Here is a 15,967-nt window from a genome sequence, read left to right as displayed (position 1 = left end):
CATGTGCCAAACTATGGACATGGTTCCAAGTGGATCGTGGGCACGGTGATAGCCAAAGAAGCAAATAGGGTGCTTGTAGTCAAACTAGACAATGGACAAATTTGCAGAAAGCACCTGGACCAAACGAGGCTGCGGTTCACAGACTGCCCTGAACAACCCACAGCAGACACCACATTTTTCGAGCCCACAACATACACCCAAAGGATCAATGACACCACGGCGGACCAGGAAATCGAACCCATCATGCCCAACAGCCCAGCAAAGCCAGGCTCACCTAGCAGCCCTGCAGGGCCAACAACATGCCAGCCAGCGAGGGCACAGCCAACACACCAAAACAGACATTTGTACCGAGGCGGTCCACCAGGGAACGAAAGGCTCCCGACCGGCTCACCTTGTAAATAGTTTTTGTAAAGTCCTGACACTGCAGTACAGACTTACACGAGACACATGCTAAAGTCAAGGTCGCTTAGGACCTGCACCTTTATTTCACAGCTCTGGAATGCCTCACTTGCCTGAGACCTGCCTTTATATACCTGTGTGGGACAGGTGTGCAGTGTCTCCTGCAAGTGCACCCCTGGTGGTAAAGTATGCTTATGGTTACAGGTCATATCTAGTTACAGTCTTGTATAGCATGGTAAGATACAGTTATATACAGTAGTGTGAGATACATGACATCACCCTCCCCCAAGGTCTTATTGTCTTTATAGATTCAATCTCTCAGGTGGTCTACGCGCTTGCGTGGAGCGTCTTACTTGTGGTTCAGTTGTTTGCCTTGGTGCCTGTTTTTCTTTCGGTGTGATTGCTGGTATCTCGCCTGGGCTGTATGTTTCGTTCAGTATGATTGCTGGTATCTCGCCTGGGCTGTCTGTTGAGACTGCCCTTTCCTCAGGTTGTTCCCTCTGTCTGTCCACCAGGTGTGCTGTGAGTTCCACATTGTAGTCTGCCTCTGGTTCTGCAGTGTTGTTGGTGAATCTACTTTTTACTTGGTCTTCATGCCTCCGGCAGGTTTGGCCATTGTCCATTTGTACAACCAGTAGCCTATTTCCTTCCTTGCCTGTTACTGTCCCTGCAAGCCATTTGGGACTCCTGCCATAGTTTAGCACAAACACTTTTCCCCTATCTCATTCCACCTCCCCCTCGAATTTCGGTCATGGTACTCAGTCAGCTTCCGGCACTTTGCCTCAACAATTTCATGCATGTCTGAGAGGATTAACGAGAGCCTAGTATTTAAGGTCCGTTTCATCAATAGTTGCGCGGGGGAAACCCAGTCAATGAATGCGGATGAGATCTGAATGCCAGCAGCAGTCGCGACAGGCGGCTCTGCAGCGTGGGACCTTGGATTTTAAGCATGCCTTGTTTAATGATTTGCACTGCTCGCTCCGCCTGGCCATTGGAGGCCGGCTTGAATGGTGCCGTCTTAACATGATTTATGCCATGGTCAACTATACAATCTTGGAATTCTACGCGAGTGAAGCACGGACCATTATCACTGACCAATATGTCAGGAATTCTGTGCGTTGCAAACATGGTTCTAAGGCTCTCCACAGTGGTGGAAGTGGCGCTCGAGTTTAAAATGGTGCATTCGATCCACTTTGAAAATGCATCGACGACTACAAGGAACATTTTGCCCATGAATGGGCCCGCATAGTCTATGTGCACCTGGGGGCATTGCTGAGTTGGGCACAAATGGTGCACCGTCAGACGCAGAGCTCCAAGTCCGCGTCAATGCCCGGCCACCAGACGTGGGATCTGGCTATGGCCTTCATAAGAACGATCCCCGGGTGCTCGCGATGGAGCTCCCGGACAAACGCCTCTCTGCCTCGCAAAGACATGACTACTCGGCTGCCCCACATCAGGCAGTCTGCCTGTAGTGATAGTTCATGCATGCGCCTATGGAAAGGTTTGATCTCCTCGGGGCAGGCATCGCGAGCCTCTGCCCAGTCACCAGTTAAAACACATCTTTTGACTAAGGATAACGTGTGGTCGCTGGTTGTCCAGGTTCTGATTTGGCGAGCCATCATGGGCGAACCTGTGGACTCAAAGGCATTGATTACCATGACCATCTCACAGTCCTGTTCGTCGGACCCTTCCGTGGTCGCCAGGGGTAGCCTGCTAAGCGCATCGGCACAGTTGTCTGTGCCTGGTCTGTGACTTATGGTGTAGTAGTAAGACGCCAGCATGAGTGCCCACCGTTGAATGCGCGCCGAGGCGTTGTCGTTTATTGCCTTGCTCTCGGATAGCAGGGACGTGAGGGGTTTGTGGTTGGTTTCTAACGCGAACTTGGCCCCGAAAAGGTATTGGTGCATCTTTTTGACACCGTACACGCACGCGAACGCCTTCTTCTCCACCATACCGTACCCGCGCTCTGCCCGCGAAAGTGACCTGGAGGCATAAGCAATGGGTTGTAATTTACCTGCAACATTGACATGCTGTAAAACACACCCGACCCCGTACGCTGACGCATCACATGTAAGAACTAGCTTTTTACCTGGATCAAAAAAAGTCAAAACACTGTTGGAACATAGAAGATTGCGTGCCTTATTGAAGGCGCGTTCTTGGGCGTCCCCCCAAAACCAATCGCACCCCTTTCTGAGTAGCACGTGGAGAGGCACCAGCAGCATGCTCAAGTTCCACATAAAGTTCCCAAAGTAATTGAGTAGCCCGAGAAAGGCGCGCAGTACCGAGATATTCCGGGGCCTGGGTGCCAGACGAATTGCTTCGGTTTTGGATTCTGTTGGGCGGATTCCATCAGCGGCAATCCTTCTGCCCAAAAATTCAACCTCGGACGTGAGAAACAGACACTTGGATTTCTTAACTCTTCGGCTACCCGATCCAACTGCTTTAGTACTTCCTCCAAATTGCGGCGATGGGAGTCGGTGTCCCTGCCCGTGATGAGTATTTCATCTTGAACACAACCGTCCCCGGGATGGACTTGAGCAGACTCTCCATGTTGCACTGGAATATAGCAGCTGCCGACCTGATGCCGAATGGGCATCGATTGTACATGAAAAGGCCTCGATGTGTGTTTATGGTGGTGAGTAGCTTAGACTCTTCGATCAGTTCTTGCGTCATATACACAGATGTGAGATCTAGTTTCGAGAAAAGGTTTCCTCCAGCCAATGTGGCAAATAGATCCTCCACTCTGGGCAGCGGATATTGGTCCTGTAGGGAGACTCTGTTTATGGTAGATTTGTAATCCCCTCAGATTCGTACGGATCCATCAGACTTCATGACGGGGATGATGGGACTTGCCCAATCGCTAAATTCCACGGGTGAGGTAATGCCGTCCCGCAGAATGCTGTCCAGTTCATGTTCAATCTTTTCCCTCATCACATAAGGCACAGTTCTGGCCTTGTGATGGACCGGTCTAGCATTCTGTGTGATGTAGATTTTAACTTTAGCCCCTTTGAAGGTGCCCACACCTGGCTGAAAGAGATGTTCAAATCGACTTAGACCTGTTGAGCAGGAGGTCCGTTCCTCTGACGACATGGCGTGAACATCATCCCATTTCCAATTTAGTTTTGCCAGCCAGCTTCTCCCCAACAGTGCTAGGAGATCTCCGGAGACAATCCACAGGGGAAGTCGGTTCACCGTCCCTTTGTGTGTGACTGAGAGCTTGGCGCTGCCAAGGACTGGGACGATTTCTTTGGTATTGGTCCTTCGTTTGGTGTCGACCCTTGTGAGTTTTGGTCTGTTGCTTTTGTGCGGCCACAGCTGTTCAAATTGTTGGACGCTCATGAGAGATTGACTCGCTCCCGTATCCAGCTCCATGTTGACGGGTATCCCGTTGAGTAAGACCCTCACCATTATTGGAGGCGTCTTGTTGTAAGAACAGTGGACATTGATCGTGTTGACCCGCTGTACCTCGGTGTCCCGGGCACTGTCCCCACCGTCTTCTGGTCCGCTTTCCGACCCTTCCGATTCGTATACCAGCCGAGCTGCTGTTTTTCTGCACATGCGGGCCAGATGCCCTGTATAGTTGCAGTTTCTGCAAACGGCATGCTGAAATCAACACCCCCTTCATGAGTGCCTTCCCCCACATCTCCAGCACAGACGGCTTCCATTGTTTCCGAAGGATGAGCTGCGTCTGGCTGATCTCTCTTGAGCTTCTCTCAGTTTGTAGTTGATTGCTTGCATTGTGGGTTGATGAGGTGTGAACGGCCGTTCATGTGGCCCTTGATGGCTTCTGGCGCCACTGCCTGCTGTTGAAGGCCTGTTCTCCTGCCTTTGTCTGTGTGTGGGGGTAGCGGCTTGTTTCACGCTGTGAACCACTTGTTCCGATGTTTCGTTAGTTGTCGTACCCGCAGTAAAGATCAACCTCGTTTCTTCTTCTCTTGCCAAGAATGTCTGTGCGACCAGTGCTGCTGCCTCTAGGGTCAAGTTCTTGGTCTTTATGAGCTTTCGGAATATGCCTGTGTGGCCTATTACTTCAATAAAAAAGTCTCTCAGTACTTCTCTCCTTAGTTCGTCGGAGAACTCACATAAACTAGCCAGCCTCCGAAGTTCCGCCACAAAGTCGGGTATGCTCTGGCCCACACAGCGTCTGTAGTTGTAGAACCTGTGCCTGGCCATGTGTAGGCTGCTCGCTGGCTTCAGGTGGTCTCTTACCAGTGTGTTCAACTCTTCAAACGACTTGCTTGCTGGTTTCTCGGGTGCCAGCAGGTCCTTCATTAAGGCGTATGTTTTCGAGCCACAGCTGGTCAAGAGATGGGCTCTTCTCTTGTCTGCCTTATCATCGCCCAACCAGTCTTTGGTTACAAAGCTTTGCTGGAGCCTTTCTATAAAGTCCTCCGAATTATCTCCAATATTGTATTTCTCATCTAAGCCGTTAGTAGCCATTCTGTGGATTCTGTGATCCTATCCTCGTCACCACTGTAAAGTCCTGACTCTGCAGTACAGACTTACACAAGGCACATGCTGAAGTCAAGGTCACTCAGGACCTGCACCTTTATTTCACAGCTCTGGAATGCCTCACTTGCCTGAGACCTGCCTTTATATACCTGTGTGGGACAGGTGTGCAATGTCTCCTGCAAGTGCACCCCTGGTGGTAAAGTATGCTTGTGGTTACAGGTCATATCTAGTTACAGTCATGTATAGCATGGTAAGATACAGTTATATACAGTGGTGTGAGATACATGACAGTTTTCACTTTGACTTTGGCGGGGTAGTGATGTTGTGTATCTGTAAAGCATGTACTCCCATGTTCCAACAACAGGGAGCTCATCCCCGGAAGTCCCAAGTGATCCCAGCATTCCTTGAGAGCACTGTATATAAGCCGGCCCAAAAGGCCTGTTCCTCACTCTGGAGTGTCTTATTAAAGACTAAGATCACTGTTACTTTAACCTCCCTGTATGCAGCCTCTCCTGTGTTAGGAACACAATACTATCCTGCCTGCTTTCCTGTTGTTTTGAGCTTCTTGCAAAGGTAAAATTTAACTATGGGGGCAATACTGACAATGCCATACCTTGCACAAGCCTTCTGCATGATGGTGCTGCATAGGAGACAACTGATTCGATGTCATCGCATGAGGAACATCAGAGCCTGTAGGGTGCTGGGCAGGAGGCCTTACCCACGTCGGGTATCTCGAGACAGGCATTCGGACCTGCACCTGAGTGATGCAGACTGTGTCAGAAGGCTGCGTTTCTGCAAGTAAGTTGCAAGTGAGATTTGTGAGTTGGTCAAAGCAGACCTGCAACCTAGAAGCATCAGGAGGACTGCTTTGTCAGTTGAAGTGAAGGTTGCAGCTGCACTTTCATTCTATACCTCCGGATCGTTTCAAACTACAATTGGGGGTGTGTGCGCCATCTCTCAACATGCAACACATGTCTACATTTGGCAAGTGACAGCTGCAGTATATGCACGGAGGAATTACTACATAAAGTTCCCCATGACCGCCCAAGCAATGCGTGACAGGACTGTGGACTTCTCTAAGATTGCTAGATTCCCAAAGGTACAGGGCTGCATTGATTGTATCCACATTGCTTTCCGAGCACCTTTGGAGGATTCCGAGATGTGCAGGAACAGAAAAGGCTTCCATTCCATTAATGTGCAGCTCATGTGTGATGACAAGCATCGCATCATGTCAGTCGATGCAAGATACCTGGGAGCACCCATGATGCATTCATCCAACGCAAGAGCGTTATATCTGCCATGCTTCAGCAGCAGCCAGAAGGGCAGAGCTGGCTACTGGAAGATAAAGGGTATGGTCTCGCCACCCTGGCTCATGACGCCCCTTCATGTAACCCGGACGGAAGCTGACCCCAGGAATACAACATGTCGCACATTGCAACGTGCAGCTTCATAGAAAGGACCATTAGTATCTTGAAACAGTGTTTCCAATGCCTGGACCATCCTAGAGGCTACTTGCTATACTTCCGAGATTGTCGGTCAGTTCACTGTTGTGTGCATGCTCCACCTCACAGTTGCTAAGCTCCCCTCTGGAGTGGAGCTAAACTACAGAACCAGTGGAAAGCTGTTCAACCTTTGCCGTCTCCAGGCCAGGTCCAAGACCACTCCAACCTCTGTTGTCGAGCTACAGTATGCGGACGACGCCTGCGTCTGTGCACACACAGAGGCCGAACTCCTGAATAAGACAAAGGTCCTACACCAGCCTGTCCTCGCCGCACAGCACTGCCCCCAAACATCAAAATTCACGGCGTGGCCCTGGACAACGTGGACCACTTCCCCTATCTCGGGAGCCTCCTATCAACAAGAGCAGACATTGATGATGAGATCCAACACCGCCTCCAGTGCGCCAGTACAGCCTTCGGCCACCTGAGGAAAAGAGTGTTTGAAGATCAGTCCCTCAAAACTGTCACCAAGCTCATGGTCTACAGGGCCGTAGTAATACCCGCTCTCCTGTAAGGCTCAGAAACGTGGACCATGTATAGTAGACACCTCAATTCACTGGAGAAATACCACCAGCGATGTCTCCGCAAGATCCTGCAAATCCCCTGGGAAGACAGACGCACAAACATTAACGTCCTCGTCCAGGCCAGCATTGAAGCACTGACCACACTTGATCAGGAGGCTCCGCTGGGCAGGCCACATAGTTCACTTGCCAGACACGAGACTTCCAAAGCAAGCGTTCCACTCAGAACTCGTCCACGGCAAACGAGCCAAAGGCGGACAGAGGAAACGTTCTAAGGACACCCTCAAAGCCTCCCTGATAAAGTGCGACATCCCCACTGACACCTGGGAGTCCTTGGCCATAGACCGCCTTAATTGGAGGAAGCGCATTCGGGAGGCCGCTGAGCTCCTCGAGTATCGTCGCTGAGAGCAAGCAGAAATCAAGCGCAGGCAGCGGAAGGAGCTTGCGGAAAACCAGGCTCCCTGCCCGTCCTTTCCCTCAATGACTATCTGTCCCACCTGTGACAGAAACTGTGGTTCTCGTATTGGACTGTACAGCCACCTAAGAACTCATGCTAAGAGTGGAAGCAAGTCTTCCTCGATCCCGAGGGACTGCCTATGATGATGATGCATAACTTAGCCATCATGAAGCAGCAGTAGCTGGTAGTAGAAGACCCACCTGAGATGAGAGTGGCTGATGATAATGATGTGGAAGATGCAGATGATGAACAGGAGGACAAGGACAAGGATGAAGAAACCATGCAACTACCTGAACCCCTGAACCTGAAGCACAATGGCGGAGGAGGGCGGGCCTCATGCCCCTTTAACGATTGCTTGAGCCTTGTGCCAGCAGTTCATCTGTGAACGCTTTGCTGCCTGAAGGCTCAGCGATTATTCCACATGGACCATGTTTACTGTTTGGACCTGTTCCTTAAGGTTGTGTTGTGTTAATGGAACAAATGATGGAAATGATTCTTGTTTATTTCAAAAGTTGTGTTAATAATTGAACAAATAATGGAAATGATTCTTGAGTTCCAAAAGTTTTGTTAATAATAGATTAATAATGGAAATGATTCAGATGGTAAAATATATTTTATTCAAAAAGTTTAACATCAGTTCTTTGTACTTAACTTAACTTTAATGAAATTATTCTTGTATCAGACTTTAAAGTTTTCACTATGATCACTCAAAAACTTTAAGATCACTTACTAACTTTTAAACTTGTAAATTTACATAACCTACAAAAATCTTTTAATTTGAGAACAACAGTGTTATGTATTTATGCTTGGGGTCACCAGACACGAGGGGGCGCCACTGTCGGAGGTCATCGGGCTGTACGCGCGCGTGCGTGGACTAGTATATAAGCGCGGGTAGCATGTTACGTTTAAACTTCTGTGAAGGCCTCCCAATCATTGCCCACCGTAAAATCCTTTAACGAGCCCAGAGTAGCCATGGTTGTGTGAAGTTCGTCCGTGTCCTTGTCGCCAATGTAATGTATGTAGCACTCAAATCACTGACTCCACACGGTCTCGTGTTGTAGTAACTGCTGTGACTTTAGTCCTTTATTGTGCAACTCCAGAGTTCCTCTCAGGTGTGCTGGGCAGCCTTTTATACTATGTCTTGCAGATACTTTCAGGTCTCCCACCACAGCGCCCTCTGTGGCGCACCATTGTACTTATACATTTAATGTACCTGGACAATACATAACAGGCTTAATAAAGTTGGATCAGGTTTACACCTGAGGCAGTTTACAGTTACAAGTCTTTGGAGTCATTACATTCATTACATTTGGCGACGAGGTAACTTAAGAACCTTCGCATGTACAATGGGCACTATTGGAATTCTGGAGAGGTTAGCGGATGGCAAGGATTGGGCGAATTTTATCGACCGCCTGGATCTGTATTTTGTGGCCAACAAAATGGAGGGAGAGGCTGACGCAGTTCGGCGCAGGTCAGTTTTCCTCACCGTTTGTGGTCCAAAAATTTATGGCCTCATAAAGAATCTTTTCTCACCTTTATGTCCAATGGACAAAGAATATGGGGATTTGTGTGCTTTGGAGCGTGACCATCTTAAGCCAAAAGAGGGGATCATCACCTCACGCTATCGCTTCTACACGCATGTTCGTGCTGAGGTCCAGGATGTGTCGGGATTCGTCGCCGACCTGCGACGTCTGAGCCATGTAAGTTCGGGAACGTATTGGAAGATATGCTGCGAGATTTCTTCGTGATAAGCGTCAACCATGATGTGTTCTTCGGAAGTTATTGGCCGAAGAGAAGCTGGATTTGAGCAAGGCCATCGCGACTGCCCAGGTATGCATGACGACAGATAATAATTTGAGGCAGATATCATCGAAGAGTCGGAGCTCCTTGGCAAGTACTGTAAACAAGATTGTGGCATCGTCTGGTAGAGCTGCTTATGGCAGGGCCTACTCGACTGCTTATGTGAAACCTGTAGCTGCTCAAAGTCCGCAAACTGGTACGAATCCGATTTCACCCTGTTGGCATTGTGGGAGCAATCATTGGCCTCATCAGTGTCGGTTTAAACAATGCTCCTGTAATGGCTGTTCGAAAGTGGGGCATCTTCAGAGAATGTGCCCACAACTGAGCAAGCATGCTACCACTCATCACATTGTTGATGATGACCAGACCAGTGCTGGCTTGGATACACAACCCTAGAAGGAAGTATATGGTCTGTATTCGTTCTTGGGAAGGAGCCAGCCGATAATCGTTAATGTGAAGCTGAATGGCGTGCCTGCATCAATGGAGCTGGACACGGGTGCGAGTCAGTCGATAATGAGTGAAAGGACATTCGACAAGCTGTGGACACTGAGGCTGTGAAGCCTAAGCTGAGTCCAGTCAATGCCAAGTTGCGTACTTATACTAAGGAACTCATACCAGTGATTGGCAGTGCAGTAGTCAAGGTGTCATATGATGGTGTGGTTCATGATCTACCATTATGGATTGTCCCAGGTAATGGTCCAACGCTGTTCGGTAGGAATTGGCTCAAGAAAATCAAGTGGAATTGGAATGATATCAAAGCGTTGTCATCGGTGGATGACACCTCGTTTGCTCCAAGTGTTGAAGAAGTTTCCTTCTTTGTTTGAAATGGGTATTGGTAATTTTACTGGAGCCAAGGTGCAGATTCACCTGGATTCTGATGCAAGACCTGTCTATCATAAAGCTCGGTCTGTTCCCTACATGATGAGGGAGAAGGTTGAAATTGAGCTTGACAGACTCCAACGTGAAGGGGTCATATCACCGGTCAAGTTTAACGAGTGGGCCAGTCCTATTGTTCCTGTGTTGAAGAGTGATGACACTGTCAGGATTTGTGGAGACTACAAGGTTACGATTAACCGATTTTCGAAACAGGATCAGTACCCGTTACCGAAGGCTGATGACCTGTTCGCCATGCTAGCTGGTGGAAAGTCGTTCACGAAACTGGATCTGACGTCAGCCTATATGACACAGGAGCTTGTCGACACTTCAAAGAAACTCACCTGCATCAACACCCATAAAGGACTGTTTGTCTACAACAGATGTCCTTTTGGAATTCGTTCAGCTGCAACCATATTTCAGAGGAATATGGAAAGTCTACTGAAGTCCGTTTCTAGAACTGTCATGTTTCAAGATGATATTCTGATCCCAGGTCGCGACACTATTGAACATCTGAACAATGTTGAAGAAGTCCTACATCATCTGGACAAAATGGGACTCAGGCTGAAATGTTCGAAGTGTGTCTTCATGGCACCTGAAGTTGAATTCCTGGAGAGGAAGATTGCTGCTGATGGCATCAGGCTTACTGATTCGAAAACTAAGGCCATCAAAAATGCACCCAGGCCTCAGAATGTGAAGGAGCTGCGTTCATTCCTTGGGCTACTCAACTACTTTGGTAATTTCTTACCCAGATTGAGCACTTTGTTAGAGCCACTGCACGTGCTACTCAGAAAAGGCGACAACTGGGTCTGGGGTGTGTCTCAAGATAGAGCCTTTAAGAAAGCAAGAATTTGCTTTGTTCAAAAAAGTTGCTTGTTCATTATGATCCGTGTAAGTGGCTTGTATTGGCCTATGATACTTCATCATATGGGGTTGGCTGTGTACTCCAACAAGCAAATGAGTCAAGTAAGCTACAACCTGTTGCGTATGCTTCGAGAAGTTTGTCAAAGGTGGAAAGTGCTTACAGCACAGTAGAAAAAGAAGCTTTGGCCTGTGTGCATGGGGTCAAAAAGATGCATCAGTACCTGTTTGGTTTTCGTTTTGAACTCGAAACGGATCACAAGTCACTCATTTCATTGTTTTCGGAAAACAAAGGTATTAATACCAATGCATCGTCCCACATCCAGAGGTGGGCGTTGACATTGTCTGCCTATGATTATGTTATCCGTCATAGACCTGGCACTGAGAATTGTGCTGATGCACTGAGTTGTCTACCATTGCCCACACCTGAGGTGGAGACGCCTCAACCTGCAGATCTACTGTTAGTAATGGATGTTTTTGAGAGTGAAGGAACTCCTTTCACTGCCCAATAAATTAGGATCTGGACCAGCCATGACCCTATTTTATCGGATGTGAAACATTGTGTCCTCAGTAGTGATTGGTCTGCAATACCTATGGAAATGTGTGATGAGACCAAACTGTCGCAAAGGTGAACTGTCCGTTCAGTCAGGTTGTTTACTGTGGGGTAATCATGTTGTTATGCCTAAGAAAGGTGGAGAAAAATTTATACGTTAACTACATAGCACTCATCCTGGTACTGCCATGATGAAAGCCATTGCTCGGAATCATGTATGGTGGCCTGGAATCATGTGTGCATGCAGCTAAGTAAAGTACCAGCGGAATCTCCGCTGAGTCTTTGGTCATGGCCATCTAAACCATGGTCGAGGATACACATCGATTTTGTGGGCCCTTTCCTGGAAAGGTGTTTATTGTTGTGGTGGATGCATATTCAAAGTGGATAGAGTGTATTATTATGTCATCCAGCTACTATTGAGAGCCTTTGTGTCATGCTTGCTACTCATGGTTTGCCTGACATTGTTGTGAGCGACAATGGATCTTGCTTCACAAGTCTGGAGCTTCAAGCGTTCATGAAACTCAATGGTATTAAACCTGTGCGGTCAGCCCCGTTCAAACCTGCTTCTAATGGTCAAGCAGAGCGTGCTGTTCAAACGATCAAGCAGAGTATGAAACGTGTAACTCAGGGTTCACTGCAGACTCGTTTGTCCTGTGTACTGCTCAGTTACAGGACCAGACCTCATACGCTTACTGCGGTCTCCCCTGCTGAACTACTGATGAAAAGAAGTCTCAAGACCAAGCTCTCTCCTGTTCATCCTGATTTGAATGATCGTGTTGAAAACAGACGTCATAGTCAGCAAGGGTATCATGATCATGCTGCTGTGTCACGTGACATCTCTGTCAACGATCCGGTTTATGTACTGAACTATGGCCAAGGTCCAAAGTGGATCGCCGGTATTGTTACAGCCAAGAAGGGTAACAGACTGTTTATTGTCGTGCTCAAGAATGGGCGAACATGCAGGAAACATGTTGATCAGATAAAACTGCGGCACACGGATGAACTGGAACCGCTTGAGGAAGATGCAGTCAGTCACCAATCAACCAATGTTCATTCATCAGAGGACTTTGCTGTCATTATTGAAACTGGACCTCCAGTCTCTGATGTGGTCATTACCATTCCCATCAGATCGGTTACATAGAAACAAAGAAACATAGAAAATAGGTGCAGGAGTAGGCCATTCGGCCCTTCGAGTCTGCACCACCATTCAGTAAGATCATGGCTGATCATTCCCTCTGTACCCCTTTCCTGCTTTCTCTCCATACCCCTTGATCCCTTTAGCCGCAAGGGCCATATCTAACTCCCTCTTGAATAAATCCAATGAACTGGCATCAACAACTCTCTGTGGTAGGGAAGTCCACAGGTTTACAACTCTCTGAGTGAAGCAGTTTCTCCTCATCTCAGTCCTAAATGGCCTACCTTTTATCCTAAGACTGTGTCCCCTGATTCTGGACTTCCACATCATCGGGAACATTCTGCTCACATCTAACCTGTCCAGTCCCATCAGAATCTTGTAAGTTTCTATGAGATCCCCTCTCATCCTTCTAAACTCCAGTGTATAAAGGCCCAGTTGATCCAGTCTCTCCTCATATGTCAGTCCAGCCATCCCGGGAATCAGTCTGGTGAACCTTCGCTGCACTCCATCAATGTCCTTCCTCAGATTAGGAGACCAAAACTGAACACAATATTCCAGGTGAGGCCTCACCAAGGCCCTATACAACTGCAGTAAGACCTCCCTGCTCCTATACTCAAATCCCCTAGCTATGAAGGCCAACATACCATTTGCCTTCTTCACCGCCTGCTGTACCTGCATGACAACTTTCAATGACTGATGAACCATGACACCCAGGTCTCGTTGCACCTCCCCCTTTCCTAATCTGCCGCCATTCAGATAATATTCTGCCTTTATGTTTTTGCCCCCAAAGTGGATAACCTCACATTTATCCACATTATACTGCATGTGCCATGCATTTGCCCACTCACCTAACCTGTCCAAGTCAACCTGCAGCCTTTTAGCATTCTCCTCACAGCTCACCCTGCCACCCAGCCCAGTGTCGTCTGCAAACTTGGAGATATTATACTCAATTCCTTCATCTAAATCATTAATGTATATTGTAAAGAGCTGGGGTCCCAGCACTGAGCCCCGCGATACTCCACCAGTCACTGCCTGCCATTCCAAAAAGGACCCGTTTATCCCAACTCTCTGCTTCCTGTCTGCCAACCAGTTCCCTATCCATATCAGTACACCACCCCCAATACCATGTGCTTAGATTTTGCGTGGACCCCGTCAAAAGCTTTTTGAAAGTTCAAATACACCACATCCACTGGTTCTCCCTTGTCCACTCTACCAGCCACATCCCCAAAAAATTCCAGAAGATTTGTCAAGCATGATTTCCCTTTCATAAATCCATGCTGACTTGGACCGATCCTGTCATTGCTTTCCAAATGCGCCACTATTTCATCTTTAATAATTGATTCCAACATTTTCCCCACTACTGATGTCAGGCTAACCGGTCTATAATTATCCATTTTCTCTCTCCATCCCTTTTTAAACAGTGGTGTTCCATTAGCTACCCTCCAGTCCGTAGGAACTGATCCAAAGTCGACAGACTGTTGGAAAATGATCACCAATGCATCCACTATTTCTATGGCCACTTCCCCAAGCACTCTGGGATGCAGACTATCAGGCCCCGGGGATTCATCCGCCCTCAATCCCATCAACTTCCCCAACACAACTTCCCGCTTTATAAGGATATCCTTCAATTCCTCCCTCTCACCAGACCCTCGGTCCCCCAGCATTTCCAGAAAGTCATTTGTGTCTTCCTTCGCGAAAACAGAACCAAAGTATTTGGTTAACTGGTCTGGCAGTCACAACTCAGCCTTCAGTCACAACTGACTCAGCACGCTTGCCTAGAATATTAAAGTTGAACTGAGAAGATCAACTCATGAGCAGAAAGTCCCAGACCGTCTTAACTTGTAAAAAGACTGATATTAAGATCTTGAAAGGGGATGTTCTGTATTTATGCTTGGGGTCACCAGACACCAGGGGGCGTCACTGTCAGAGGTCATCGGGCTGTACGCGCGTGTGCGCGGACTGGTATATAAGCGCGGGTACTATGTCACGTGGGTTACTTTGGGCGTGAATAAGTTGGATCAGGTTTACGCCTGAGACAGTTTACAGTAACAAGTCTTTTGGGTCATTACATTCTTTACAAACAGTTACAACAGTAACAATAATAACAACAACAACAGCAGCAAAGAAAGGCTGCACCCATCTCTCCTCCATCTTATTCTAAGACCGCCCGCCACACTTGTTCTTGGTGACTCCACCACCCCTGCCCGCAGGCCGTAGTGCAGTGTTTCTGGGGTTGGCACCAAGCTTATTCTTTCTAAGATCTCAGGTATTGCGCACATGTTGAGGGTGGGGTGGGGGGGAGGCATCAGGCGGCAATGTGGAGGGCCCAGGAGGCAATGTGGGGGCTTGGGGCTCTTCAGAAGCTGGTCTGGGGATTGGAGTGGCAGTTGATTGTGTCAATGGGCACGGGGTCTGGGCGTGTTCCTTTATTGCAGCAGCTAACTCCAACATGCCATTCCTCATGCGCCTTGACAGCGTCCCAATGACCTACAACATTCTCTCCCTCATGTTCACTGATAGTGTTTACACCATCTCTGACATTCCCTCCTTGATGTTCACTGAGAGTGCATCAGCTACCTGTGACATTCCCTCCCTCATGGTCACTGACATGGTTTCGGCTGACTGAGATCTTCCCTCATTAATGGTCCAGGACATCATTCCCATTTCTTGTGAGATTGCTGTCACTTCTCCTGACAGTCCTGCTACCTCATCACCCACCCCACTGATGATGTCCAGCAGTGATTAGGTAAGGTCAATGCTCTCCCCACTCATTGCCATCATCTGAACCACATCTGTTAGATCCTGCAACTCAGGAGAGCGTGGTCAAGCTCTCCTTCCCATCCTCCCCACGAATGTGGCTCGCATCCCACCACTGGGACCCGCAGCCTCAGAAGGTGGGCCCCTGGGTGTGCCTCGCTGTACCCCACCACTGGGACCCACAGCAGCGGAAGGTGGGGCCCTGGATGTGCCTCGCTGCACCACATCACTGAGACCTGCAGCCTCGGACGTTAGGAAACCATGGAATGTCCCACCAACACTCAAACCACTAGTCACGGAAGGAGCTGGGACCTCAATTGGCGGCATCTGCACCTCTGCCAAAATCAGTCAAACAGTGGGGGCTTCATCCATCTCTATCACCTCCCCCTCCTCCTCCCTCTCACCTCCATGCTCTTGGTCTGGAGAGTGGGATTGGCACTTGTTGTTCTCTTCAGACTCATCCTCGTCTGAATCTTCTTCTGCATCTTTGTTCTTTGAGGATGTAACAAACAGGGTGGATAAAGGGGAACCAATAGATGTGGTGCATTTGGACTTCCAGAAGGCATTTGACAAGTTGCCACATAAAAGGTTACTGCACAAAATAAAAGTTCATGGGGTTGGGGGTAATATATTAGCATGGATAGAGGATTGGCTAACGAA

Source organism: Pristiophorus japonicus, chromosome 13 (genome assembly GCF_044704955.1).
Source record: "Pristiophorus japonicus isolate sPriJap1 chromosome 13, sPriJap1.hap1, whole genome shotgun sequence".
Taxonomy (NCBI): domain Eukaryota; kingdom Metazoa; phylum Chordata; class Chondrichthyes; family Pristiophoridae; genus Pristiophorus; species Pristiophorus japonicus.
Note: the sequence above shows the minus strand (reverse complement) of the source record.